General features: G+C 56.6%; 1 long non-coding RNA gene across 1 annotated transcript; it reads left to right on the top strand.

Annotated features, from left to right (window-relative positions):
* On the top strand, positions 943-5,733 carry LOC106509193. The gene is made up of 2 exons (XR_001306506.2): positions 943-1,167; positions 5,410-5,733. It is a non-coding gene; the product is annotated as an uncharacterized LOC106509193 (long non-coding RNA).

Raw genomic sequence — 13,626 nt, forward strand, 5'->3', positions numbered from 1 at the left:
TGGCTCCCCTAGGAAAATCTTCCCACCTGTCTCCAGACCCTCAGAAGTGGGCCAAGTACCCTAATTTGACCAGAGTGCTTTTAAGTTCCCCTGTAATGTGTGCCAGGGGGGTGGGGTGCAGAGATGGAGAGGGCACAGCAGGCTATCAAGATTTTAACCTGAAGGCAGAGCTATCTCACTGATACTGCCAAACACAGCGCCCGGTACAGCCTCTTCATTGAAACAATTCACCTTCTAACACATCTTCTGCTCTAAACCAACAGTTTCTTTTGACAGGTGGGAAACTGAGCCTGCGCACACCACAGGGCATCACTGGCTGTGTAGGGATCTGAGGTCCGGGGATGCAAGCACGTGCTAGGTGAGAGCGTTTCTCTGCATTTCAGACTCCTTATTCTTGAAGGAGAGTGATACCATCTTCTAGGGATGTTACTAACCTTAAAGATAGCTCTAAAAACCTCTATGTACATTTTCCGTGAATTCAATCAACAAACAGGTTTTGAGCACCTCCTGAGTGTCAGGCCCTGGTGAGCAGCACGGACACGGTGGCCCGACTTCAAGGTGCTACCTATTTGGTAGAAAAGGACAAAGAAACGCATGTACACTCGAGGTGGTTAAGTGCTGTGACGGGGTGTACCGAAGCAGTGAGGAAAAGCCTGCGGATCTTAGGAGAGCCCAAAGAGCAGTAGCAGCCACAGGGGAAAGAAAAAAAAAGCTAAAGAATGGATCCCTCAACCCCCCACCCTCACTGCCTGAGCCACTTCTCGGCCTTAGCCAATCAGCCGTCAGTATCGCCGGCCGGCCAACCAATCAGAAGCCGGAACAGGAGCGCCAGTCGCGGGCCAAGGCTTCCCTGGGGAGGGCGGACGGAGGCCGCGTGCCCGCCCCGCCCCTCCCGGCCCCGCCCCCAGAGCGACCGGGCCCGCCCAGACCCCGCCCAAGGCCCGCCCCGCCGCGGCCAGCCGCGCCTGCTTGGAGTCCCCTGGCCAGCGGCCGGCCGCTGGGGCCGAGTATTGTCTTAAAGGCCGAAAAAAGAGGAAAGCGGGGCGGGCGGGGAATTGCTCAGTGGCCGGGAGAGGATTTATAACATTTTCTTTCGTCGTCGACAATATTGCAAAATGTGTCAAAGTGACGGCATCGCCTGGACAGGACCGTGAGGGCGCGGACAAGGTAAGCAGCTTCTTCTGGCGCTGGGGGCACCGGGAGAAGTCTGAGCACCACCTCCCACGCCGAGCGGCTGTCGCGGGGTCTGCGTCCGGGTCCGCTTCCTGAAGGGTTTCGTGAGCCTTGAGCGGTGTAGACGTGGTCCCGGAGCTGAGGTATCTCCCAGGCGGTGTGGACGTGGCCCCTGAACTGAGAGGTGTTCAGTGACCCGGGGGCTGCCGAGGAGGTGTAGACGAGCGCAGGTGAGCCGGCGGAGGCGCCCCCGAAATCCCGACGTAGTCAAGACTGATCCCTAAGGCTGGGGTTGGTGGTTCGCGGAACGCGCGGCGGGTGATGGAGGTAGCGGACTATGACCGGGGCACCTTCCAGCTACCCCGGGGGCGGATGAGGCTGTATGGACACGCGCCGCAGAACTACGAGCAGGTGTAGACGCGGGCGGGTGGCAGACGCGGAAAGTTTGCCGGAGTGCGCGGCGCGGGCGGTGCGGAGGGAGGGTCTGCGCGCAGATGGAGGCGCCGCGCTGAGCTGGGACCCGGCTCAGCCGCTGGTGGTCTCAGCCGCCTCTCCTGGCTGGAGGCGCCGGGGAGGAACCCCAAACCCCAACCTCCGCTGCTGCAGCGGAGGTGGAAGAGGGAGTTGGGGCGGGAATGACTGAACTGAGTCCTAGAGGAAAACTAGTGATTGATGTTGAGCCTCTCAGGCAGATTCTCTAAGCACTGGCTCTGTCCCCACTGGGAGCCTGGGGCATCTCCATTTCACCTGTGAAGGATCTGAGGGGCAGAGGCCAGTCTGGTGTCCAGACACATGCTGGTAATCAGCTGAGGGGACGCAAAACCCGGTGAGGTCCAAGCCCGGAGTCCTGCCCTCTCCCTCCTTCCACTTCTGCCTCAGGGAGGAGAAAGGGTGTCAGGCTGGTCATGGGGGGGGGTGTGTGCAGATGAAACCTGTGGGCGGGGTGTGGAGACCCTGGACTGGGACCCCTGGATCTGCCTCCCACTGCTTCTTTGTGGCTCCTAGTGGCACCATAGCCTCAGACAAGGGAATGAGTGGAGGAGGGAAGGCAGTTGGGGGTGGGGGGGATTGGGCAGGTGATGCTACTGCCCACCTCCGTGGCCCCCAGGAGAGCTGTGTCTGGGGCAGATCAAGTGGGGCAGGATATCACTCTCATTAGGAGAAGGAAGATGCCCAACCTCAGTCCCTGCCACAGGGGAAGGCCAGAAGGGGGACACTTACAGGTCCAGGGTGGTTCATGGGGTGGCTCTGTCTCATCTCCCACGACTCTCTGTGCCTTTTGTCCCCATTCTTACTCCCTCACCCTCCCAAACTCTGTGATTCCTCCAACACAGGTCCTTTGCACATGTTGTTTATTTATACATATTTTTGATCAACAAGTAGTCATCCAACATCTACTATGTCCCAGGCACGGGGAAGTCAGTGGTGAACAAGACAGACCCAGTCTCTGCCCTCTCGGAACTTCCAGACCAGTGCCGGGCCATAGATGGTGAACAACAGCCTGGAAGGGAATGGGGTGTGGGGACAGAAGGCAGCCTCAAATGAGCATCAGGAAAGGCTTCTCTGCAGAGGTGACACTGAAGGGTTAATGACTCATCATCATCATCACCAGTCACCTCCTCCAGGAAGGCTTCCCTGACCTTCCTGGCCTGACACTTCCCCTGCGGCAGGCTCGCATAGCCTGGGGACCACTCCCTCCATGGACATTTGTGTATCATCAGTGGGTCAGTGTTTGTCTCCTCCCATCAGCTGTAAGTGTCGTGAGGGCAGGACTTGAATCTATTCGGGGTGGATGTAGGCAAAGCAAATAAAGGATGTTGTGTAGAATTTCCCCAGAAAAACGGGAGCTGCTCAGCCAGGTCAGGCATCCAGATGGCAGAAATTTTTCTTTCCCCTTTCCTGGCCTGAGTCCTGGGCTCCACACCCCAACTGCTGTTCACAGAAGCAAAGTGACAGAAACCAGCAGGCCTGGTGAGGAAAAGAGCAGGGAGAGGCCTGGCGCAGGTGGCCCACCAAAGTGCCACGGCCGGCCGTCTAGAAGGGAAGGGCGCCTTTGGGGGGAAGCCCGGGGACGGGTGACTGTCCTGTTCTCTGAGCTCAGACCAGCCTACTCCTCATTTTTCTGTCCCAGCTCTGGGAAGCTTGGTCTCCTTCAGAAGCCACTCTGGGAAAAGGTGGTGGCCAGCAGGGTCCCTGGGATGGCCGGGGCTGGAGCCACACAGGGCAGTGCTTCCCCAACCCAGAGGCAGGCCTCGGGCCACAAATAGCAGCCCAGGGGATCTGCAGTTCCTTTAAACTCCTGGCTGGAAAGTAGGAATCAGGCTCAGAGGGCCAACTCGTATTTTCATTTTTCATCGTTTCTCTACTCCGTGCATCTCTCCCTCCCCGGCTGTCAGACCTGTGCGCCTGGCAGCTTTCCTGTGGCAGATTATGCTCTCGCAGATGCCTGACAAAGCTCTTATGCCGCACATCCTCCCCACTTCGGGGGACTGAGTGGCCTCCACGCACAGTCAGAGAGTGTCTGCGTGCTTTATCCAGGCTCTGGCAAGGGATGGAATAAAAACGGCCTCCCCACCCAGCCAGCCAGCCAGTCAGCCAGCCCTCCTGACTGGAATGGCTTTAAAAAATTAATTTGCAATGATTTACTCCCTTCTGTTCTATGGGGATCACCAGCATTTTAAAGATGCATTTAAATCAGATGCACTGCTCCCGGTGAAACCTTCATGGCCTCCCCTCTCCCCCAGCAGAAAGAGCACTGGATTAGGAGTCTCAGCCATTCACGCCAAGTTCTGCTAATGATGAGCTGTGTGACCCTGGGTAAATTACTTAACCTCTCTGCGCCTCCGTCGGCTCCTCTGGAAACTGAGGTTAATGATAATCCTTCCCTCACAGGGTGTTGTGGGGATTAAATTAGACAACGTTCAGGGAAGAGCCAGGCAATGCCAGGCCCATGTTTTCTGCTCCCCAGGACTGGCTGTCCCCCTAATTAGCCTGGTGACCTTGGGCGGGCCACTCAGCCACTCCTGGCCCCAATCTCTGCATCTGAAAGCAAAGGCGTTGTTCTAGGAGATGATGCCACTGAGCATCCCCGCCCGCCCCCGAGCCCTGAGCCCCCACTCACCTCCTCCTGCCCCCAGCCAGACACCCTGGCCTGGCCACCCCTTTCCTTGTTATCCAGGCGCTCAGTTCTAATTAGAGACCGTCCCCCGCCCCAGCTGCCTCTCCTCCTGGCTCCCTGTGAAGTCGCAGGGCTTGAGCCCCAGAGGCCCTGCCGTTCTTGGCTCATTTTCCGGAGCAATTAGCCACAGGCCTTGGAGGTGGCCTCCATGGGCATGTGGCCAGGCCACTGGAAGCCAGGACTCTGCTCCGTCTGTGGCCTGAGGGGCTCCCTGGGGCCAGGGCTGTGTGTGTGTGTGTGTGTGTGTGTGTGTGTGTGTGTGTGTGTCCCCATCCCAGTTGTGGGGAGTCAGGTTCCCAGGCACAGCCATTTCCATTTCTGTACTTTATGGCTCCTTGAAGCCCCGAGTCTGAGTGTAAATTAGTTCTACCCTGTGCTTTTGTTGGCAACTGTCTGTTCCTTGGAAGCGAGGGGCTTTGTCAGGAAGAACAAAGCTGTTTGGTGTTTTTCTGATGGGGGGGGCCGCTCCTGGGGGAGGGCTCATCGCTTCTCAGTGTCAGTTGCGAGTCCTTGGTTCTCAGACTCAGACTGGTTTTGTTTTGGGTTTTTAACTCCTATGGCTTAAGAGTCGCATATGTCTGTGTGTTGGCTGAGGGATGTTTTCCCCCCTCCTTTTTGGCCTGCACAGTGTATTCCGTGGAAGCTAATTCCAGGGACTGAACTTTTCAAATCACTGCTTCCACAGCTTTTTAAAATCTGGACCTAGTTACTCCTGTCATCCAAGTGTAAAGATTTAGAAAAAACAAAATCCCAAACCCGAGGGTGGGCAGCCTCGAGGATGTACAGGTCTTGGCAGCGCGCACTCGCTGTGGACCTGAGGTCAAAGCCGAAACGTCGAGGCCTCTTGGGACGGGAGGGGGAAGCGGGGGGAGCCTGGTCTGCTTGGTGCCAGACATCTGGATATTTAGAAAACATCTGGCTGGCTGGATTTTTCAGGTTTCTGCCTGACATTTAATATCACAAACACTGAGCCTGACTCCCGTCGCCTCCCAAACACACCCAGCCCCTTCTCTCCCCTTCCTGACGGTAAGAAACATCCATTCTTTCCAATTCCCCAGCGTTCCCCCCCTACCGGAAATCTGATGGGCTTATGACATCATGGCTGGCTGCTGAGCGATGAAGAGGATGCCACAAAGAAATCCGACATATCAGATGAATTCTGAAATCAGTTTCCCTCCAGCTGTAGGAACAGGCGTGAAGTCAGGAGACTGTGAGCTTTGTTTAAAAAACAAAAAATAAAACTAAGATACGACCTGTATTAAATGCGATTTTTTAAAAAAACAAACAGACCTTTTGGACATCATCCTATTTTAATAGAAGTGCTGGTTTTTATGAAACGAAAGCGGCTAATAAATCAGACCTGAAGCTGCCTGTGAATGTTCCATTGCTGCTGAGTTTTTGTGTGTCCTTACTCACTAATAAAGGAGGAATGGGGAATGGTTTCTCTCCCTTCGTTATTCAAATGGGATAGCTTTTTTTTCTTTTTCTTTTCTTTTCTTTTTTTTTTTTTTTTTTTTTTTTGAGGCCAATAAAATTCACTGGGTAAATTGCTGGTTTACATTTTTTCCAGGAATCCATTTTTATGGCGTGACCTTGGACCTGACCTGGTCTGCAAATATTGCATTTCCCTCTGCTGGTTTTTCTGGCTGTGAAACTGTTAAGAGGATGCAGTGAAGCCTGTTTTTCAGCCTCCTCTCTGAAGGGCAGGGCTGGGACCCAGCAGGCCAGGGCGATTCTTGGGGTGAAAAACCACTTTGAAAGGACCAAGGAGGGGGACATACAGTAAAGGGTCCTGTGTCACCAGCCCTGCCCCGGGGGGTGGGGGCGGGGGGTGGTGGATCCACTATCTCCCCCATCTTCCCAAAGGGGACCAAGGACGTCGGAAACGGCAGGCCCAGGATCTGGACATCCTGTGGGCCCATCAATTTGGTGCCTCTGCCCCATGAGTGGGCATAATGACCTCACCTTGTCTGCTGGGAGAAGCAGAGAGACAGAAGCTGCACTCGATGCCCAGCCACTTTAGAGGGCTCTGGGGTCAGTGTCAGAGCCGGGAGAGGCTGGTGTCGATTCTGCAGTGGAGTCCATGGCCTCAGTTTGTGTCCCGGCTCTGCCCGCTACCATCTGCCTGATGACCTTGGCCTCTGCGCCCTGGTTTCCTCGCTCATCAAACCGTAATAATAACAGGCTGCATCTCCTACAATGGGCAATTGAGAGAACTAAGGCAGTATTCGCTCACCAGGTGCTGGCTCTTACTAGGAGAGGTGCCCCCAAGCCCAGCAGGCAGGCTGCTGGGGAGGACTGCGGGCTTGGGATGGGAGGGGTGTGTTCGGTTGAACACAGGTGGAGGAGAATCAAGGACTAAAGAGAGCATCCCTCCTCTTTCTCTCTCTCTGCATAGAACTTTCCGTGGCTCCCCATTGCCCAAAGGGAATAAGGTTCCCCACCTTATCTGGGCCCCAGGAACCTCCCACCTGGGCCTCGCACTGTTCTCTCCCGTCGCTCCCCTTGTCCTCCCAGCTGGACCAGGTCACCTTCTTTGACGCAGTACTTGTGGGTAGGTCATGTGTTGGAGCACCTGCCATCACTTTATCTGGGTACTTTACACGGAGTAACTCATGTAATCTTCACATCAACCCAGGCAGGAGGCACAGGTGTCATTTCTATTTTAGAGGCAAAAACGGAGACATCGGGGTGAAGTATATTTTCTCAGGTGCCGGAGCCTGGATTGGAGGCGGGGGTTGGGCTCCTGCACCAACCACTTTAACCCCAGCTCCTCTGGCTCCGCTGGGCCTTCTTCCTTCTCTCCCACCTCCTCCCTAGAGCCAGAGCCCCTGCTCTGTCTGCCAAGACTTACACCACCTTGGCCAAGAGGCCTTCTCAGGTCACCCTCCCGCTGTGTCCCCCGAGGAATGCTGGCGGGACCCTTCCCAGGGGGTGGCTCTCTGTGGTTGGTCCCTGGGCCCTTGGCCACCTCTCCGTCAGGCCAGGAGCTGGGCTGTGGCCAGCTTCGTGTCCCTCACAAGGCATTCGCTGAGGACCTGCTACGTGCAAGACCCGGGGGACTCCCACAGCAGGCGCCCACACCCAGCCTGGTCTCTCCCAAGCTCCAGGCCCATCCAGCCGATGCCTTTTGCTGCCACATGTCCCTTTGGGTGGCAGTGGGCTCCGTCAGCCCAGCAGGTCACAAACCCAGTTCCTGAAATTCATCTCTACAACCTTGCCGTCTCAGGTAACAGCACCTTCCCTTTCCACTCATTTCCTTGGGCCAAAAGCCTTGGGATCTTCTTTGACTCCTCCCGCCCTCTCGCTCGTCTCTCTCTCCCTTTCTCTCTACCTCCCCCACCATCACCATGAGCATCATCATTTGTTCCACCTTTAAAACGTACCGGCAGTTTGACCCTGTCTCCACCTGCCCTGCCCACCTGTGGGAACACAGCCGCCTCCTCCCGGTTCTCCCGCTCCCCTCTCGGCCCCCTGGAATCCATTCTCCACACAGCAGCCAGAGTGATCTTGTTAGAATTCAGGTCGGATCCTGCACTCCTTTGCCCAGAACCCAGCAAGGCTCCCAGCTCGCTCAGGGTCAAAGCAGAGTCCTGCCTGGGGCCGCGCTTGGAGGCAGGAGGTGGGGTTCCTTCTCTGACCTCAGCGCCCCCATCTTGCTCGCTGGCCTCCTCGCTCCTTCCCATCACACTCTCACACTGTGTGTATTCCCACCTCAGGGCCTTTGCACTTACTGCTCTTTCTCCCCAATGCCCACCTTCTCACGTTTTTGTCACTCCCTCTTTTAACTTCAGATCTCATCCAATGTCCCCTGATCCGAGAGGCTTTCCCTTACTGCCCTCACCCCATCCTGTGCCCACGCTTGTTCTTTCCCTGCTCTGTTGCTCCTCAGCAGTTACTCCCACTTGACCTTATATTACGCATATTCAGGAGACTCACTTCAGGTCTCTGTTCCTGGAACGTCACCTGCGCTAGAGCAGAGCCTGGCTTGTCTTCTCACTGCCGTGGCCCTGGTGCTCAGTGAACATTTGTGGAATGAAAAGCTAGATGGATGGACTCCATGCAGGGACAGCAGGTACTGAACACCTGGTCTGCGCCAGGTTCTGTGCCGGATGCTGAGGTGACACATGTGAACAAGACCCCCTGTCCCACCCATAGCCACGGCAGGGGATCGCAAAGTGGGTGGAACGGGGTGGTGTCCGGGAGTGAGCTCAGAGAAGGAAGTGGTCCAGCAGGGCAGCCTGGACGATGAACAGGAATCGGGCAGCGTGTGCTGGGGAGACAGGTGGGCAGTTTGCTCCAAGGGCTGAGGACAGGCCTGGTGGGCAGGTGCTCTCTTATTTGGGGTCGGGGCTGGAGGGGGGGCATGCCTGCAGCATGCAGAAGTTCCCAGGCCAGAGAGCCAACCTGTGCCACAGCAGTGACCTGATCCCCAGCAGTGACAATGCCAGATCCTAGATCACTAGGTCACTAGGGAACTCCAGGGGACCTCTTAGTAAAGGTCAATAAGGACCAGGTGGGGGAGTTCCCCTCGTGGTGCAGTGGAAACGAATCCCACTAGTATCCATGAGGATGCGGGTTTGAACTCTGGCTTCGCTCACTGGGTCAGGCAGGGATCCAGCGTTGCCGTGAACTGTGGTGTAGGTCACAGATGCGGCTCAGATCCCATGTTGCTGTGCAGGCTGGCAGCTGTAGCTCCAATTCAACCCCTAGCCTGGGAACCTCCATATGCCACAGGTGCAGAACTAAAAAGCAACATAAATAGATGAACAGATAAGGACCTGGTGGGTGGGCAGAGAAGAGAAGCTTTTCTAGGTTGGATTCGGGATGGACTGGGGAAGCTCTGAAGTGCTCCCTGGGGAGGTGTTAGGAGGAGCAGCGGAGCCTGGGTTGGAGTCCCAGCTCTGTCTCCCTCTCCAGCGGGAGCTCCTGCAGGCATCACTTCTTCTTTCCACAGCTCAGTTTTCCCAGCAGTGGACTCCTGACAATGTGCCTTTTCTGCTACATTGTCCTGCCTCACAGACAGGGTGAGACTTAAGCCTGGAGGGAGGGATCTAGGGTGGAGAGGAGAAGGCCAGGAAGAGCATGGTGAGCAGGGGGAACAGAATGTGCAAAGACATAAGGCCCTTCCTTCTCCAGGATGTGTTTCTCCAGTCACTCCCTCAGCGAGCAGAGAGGCAGAGAAGACAATGATGGGGGTGGCCGGGCTGTTTCCAGCAGGTGCCAGGCCTGGGGCATGCCTGGTTCTTCACTTGAGGGGCCAGCTTTGGCCTCACACTGAGCACCCCAGCCCCAAGAGTCAGGTCCTCGTAGCTGGGGAAGCCAAGGCTCAGAGCAGAGAGGTGACAGGTACCATCTTACCACACAGCTGGGAAGTGGCGGACAAAGGACTCAAATCCAGGCCTACCTGGCCCCAGACCCTGTTGTCCTTGTGCAAGACTGGGCCACACCTGTGGGTGGGCAACCAGGTCTGGGGGGAGCCAGGATCGCACAGGTGAGACAGTCCCAGCCCCCACTGCGGGGCCTCTGCCCTTGACTGGAGCTTCTTGGAAGACTCTGGAAACTCCTGGAATTTTCGAAGATTCTTGCCTCCAGAAGCCTCCCAACCACCCCTCCCACAGGGGCTGCTGTCATCCCTATTTCACAGCTCAGGAAACTGAAGCTCAAAGAGGAGCTCAGGGTCAATCGGGGTCACTCTCTGAAGGCTGCTTTGGGGACAGAGCTGGTGCTGGGGCCTAAAGCAAGGGTTTCAGGAGACTCACTTCAGACCACACTAAGAACTATCCACTGTGCCCCGAGATGGAGTCTTTGCAGGAGGGAGCTCCTGTCGTTTTCAACAACCTCTGCAAATCAGAGGAGGGGAGATTAAGGTCAAAGGAGCAGGTGGATTAAGCAGTCCAAGTTCCTTTGACCTCTCCAAGCCTCAGTTTCCTTACCTATGAAGTGGGGCTGTTGATATCCAGCCTTCAGAGGCATTAGGAGTCAAGGAGCCCACTGACGGTGCCCAGTAAGAGCCACTGTCCCCTCCTGGGGCTCCCAAGCTTCCCCTGTAACAGCCAAGCTTAGAGGGTAGAGGGTGGCAGAGGCCACCTCCAATAGCCCTGTCCCTGTGCAGCGGCCCTGCAGACCCACTGTCTCCCATCTGGGGAGCTGAGGCGGGGGGCTGGGCTAGGCTGGGGCAGCCCCAGAACCTGCCTCCTGGTCTCATCTGTCAACTGGGCCATGGGGTACCTTGAGTAATGGGGAGGCCCCACCATGACTTTTGGGTCTTTTTGTTGTTGTTGTCTTTTTAGAGCCATACCCGTGGCATATGGAGGTTCCCAGGCTAGGGGTCCAATTGGAGCTGTAGCTGCCGGCCTACGCCACAGTCACAGCAATGTGGGATCCTTAACCCACTGAGCAAGGCCAGGGATCGAACCTACCTCCTCAAAGATGCTAGCTGGGTTCGCTAACCACTGAGCCATGACGGGAACTTTTTGAAAAGCACAGCTTTGAGGGCAGATGCAGGCCTCTGACCGCCACTGACCCTAGCCTCCAGGGGTAGGACTCCCATTTGCTCTCTGTAATAACCTCACTGCTCTAAATCACAGCCCCACCCGGGCTAAGCCCAGAGCCTCCCTGCCCTCCAGCGCTTCCTGGCTCCCTGGCTAGGAAATGGCTTGAGCCCAGGACCCAGGGACGGGGGGTGGGGGGTATCTCACCCCGGTGGGATCTGTCACGGTGCTCCAGGCCTTTGCTATTTATAGAGCCCCTGCTCTGTGCTAGACATATTCCTTACCTTTGCTCAAACAATTCTTGAGTTGGGTCTACGATCTCACACTGCAGGAGAGAAGCAGTCGCGTGGCTGAGCAACATCGGAGCTGTGGTTCTATCCCTGGGCATGAGCAGTCTTTGTATCCTGCGTTCCCTGGGCAGGGCAGTGGGAGGAGCACTGGTTTCACAGCCCTGGAGTCTGATGGGGGACCCTGGGCCATGCGGGAGGACAGATCCAGGCCCAGTCCTGAGTCTGCCCTCGTGTCTTTGCACATTCTGTTCCCCCTGCTCACCATGTTCTTCCTGGCAGACTCCTTGCTACCCCGGGTCTCTCTTGGCTTCAGCCTCCCCGTCTCTGTGAAGCAGGGCCATGTGGCAGGGAATCCACAGGCCTGTTTGCAGGTCCCCCCCCACCACCATGGAACTTGGGAGGGAGGAGAATCAGGGAGCCAGAATACAAACAGGGAACAGCATTAGGCAGAGGCAGGAGGCTGTGAGTTGCCCTTTGAGCTGTAGCATCTCAGAGGATGGAGCCGGAGCCGGGCAGGGGCGAGGAGCCCAGCAAAGGGGAGCCAGAGCTGGGCAGGGGGGCTGCGCTCTCCCCACTCCGGGGCTTTGCTCAGGCTGTCCTCTCTTCTTGGCCTGCCCTTCTCTTCTTTGTCCTGTCCAAGCCTTCATGCCTTTAGGTCCCTGATCATTGGATTTCCCTGTCAGTCTCTTCCTGAGCCACCCTGACCCCCACCACCCTCCTTCCCCAGTGTTCCCACAGCCCCAGGGGCTACCTCCATTCGAGCAGTCAGTGACCCAGGTCACGCGGGTTTCTGTCCTGCCTGAGTGACGTCAAGGTCCCCGACTCAAAACCTGGCTCTGCCCCTCGCCTGCTGGATGACCATGGACAAGCCACATCACCCCTCTGTTTTTCCTTCTGTAGGACGGCAGGAGCAGCCCCCAACTCCCAGGGTTCCGGGGTGGGGGGATGAAATGCGGGGCATACACAGTCACGTGCATCATTATTGTTTGTGAATCTCCTGAGGGCAGGGCCTTGTCTGGTGTCCTGCTCCCGGCAAGGCAGAAAGAAGGAGGGGCTCAGCGACTGCTTCTAGAACAAATGGGCATCCAGGTCCCCTGTGAAAATGTGAGCTCTGATAAAACTGCCCATAACCTAAATCATTACCATGTACTGCTTGCCTCCATCATCTGGTCTCATCTTGATTACCCTTCCATGTGGGGATTATTCGACCCATTTGGCAGATGCTGTAATTGAGGCTTAGAGAGCTGGGGCCTCGAGTCTAGGGAGTGAGCCGCTGAGTTGGCTTTTGCATCTGGGTCCAGCTATGTGTGTTGGGACTCTGTCCTGCAGACCCTTTGCCAAATAGACCAGACACCCACTTCTCTCCCCCTGGGTGCCTTTTCCCATCACCAGGCCAAAGCTGGGAGTCACTGGGACGAGGGGATGTGCATTTAGGGGAGCCATGTGACCCGTCTCTTCATGCTGATCCGTCTGACACATGTGCACATACATGCGCACGCATACACCTGACCTCTGCGGCCAACAGGTTCCCTCACCGGTCTCCGGGGCCATGTCTCTGCCACGTCCCTGCAACCGCATCTGCGTGAAATCCGTGACACACTGGAGTCGAGCTGTCACTGCTCATCGATTTGTTGGCCTCAGTCCCCAGGCTGATTTCCCTGGAGCTCCTGTTGGCTCATCCTTCATGGGGCCGGATGGGGCTTGGGGACTCCCCAGCCCTGGTTCAGCATCCCAGAGTCCCCAGTGCAGTGGGGGTGGCAAGCAGGAGCCAGCACATTCCGTCCAGTCTCATGTGGCCCAGCACCAGCACAGCTGGCACCTTGCTGGGGACCCTGCGCAGCTCACGTGACCTCTCTGAGCTTCGGTTTCCTCATCGGTTAAGTGATACCACAACTCCACTCCATCCCGTCTGTCTACCCGGCCAGGCTGGATTTGAGGCTCAAGCAGGGCAGTGAATATGAGGATGAAAGAGGGAGAACAGGAGTCTATGTACAGTGGAGGCCGGGGTCCACCTGGGCCCTCTGGGGGAGGTGCTGCATAGTGGGCGGTGGACCAGCCCTGGACTGACTTCCCTTGAACTTGACTCTGGGAGCCACCCATCCCAGCAGCCTCTGAGAGTGTGGCAGCCCTCAGGCAGGGGAGGCAGACCCCAGGGGGCTTTGGGACTCTTCAAAGTTGCCTTGTGGCAGTGGGCTAGAGCTGCCAGTGGCCAGGGCATAAAGGCAATGATGGAGATGGGAGGACTGGCAGGGATGTTGAGCCTGGAGCGGGCTGGCTTATGGGGGAGCAAGCCTGGGATCTGGAGAGGTTCATTCATTCGTTCATCCTGCCTGGGTTTGTTGAGCGCCTCATTTGTGCCCTGAAGACCCCATGGTCAGTGCTGGGCACACACCAGTGGACAAGACCCCTGCCCTCCTGGAGATCACTTTCTAAAGGAAGAACATGGACAAAAAGCATAAACAAGAAGTAAAATATAAGAGTTCCCTTTGTG

The sequence above is a fragment of the Sus scrofa genome, chromosome 5, assembly GCF_000003025.6.
Source record: "Sus scrofa isolate TJ Tabasco breed Duroc chromosome 5, Sscrofa11.1, whole genome shotgun sequence".
NCBI classification, from domain to species: Eukaryota; Metazoa; Chordata; class Mammalia; order Artiodactyla; family Suidae; genus Sus; species Sus scrofa.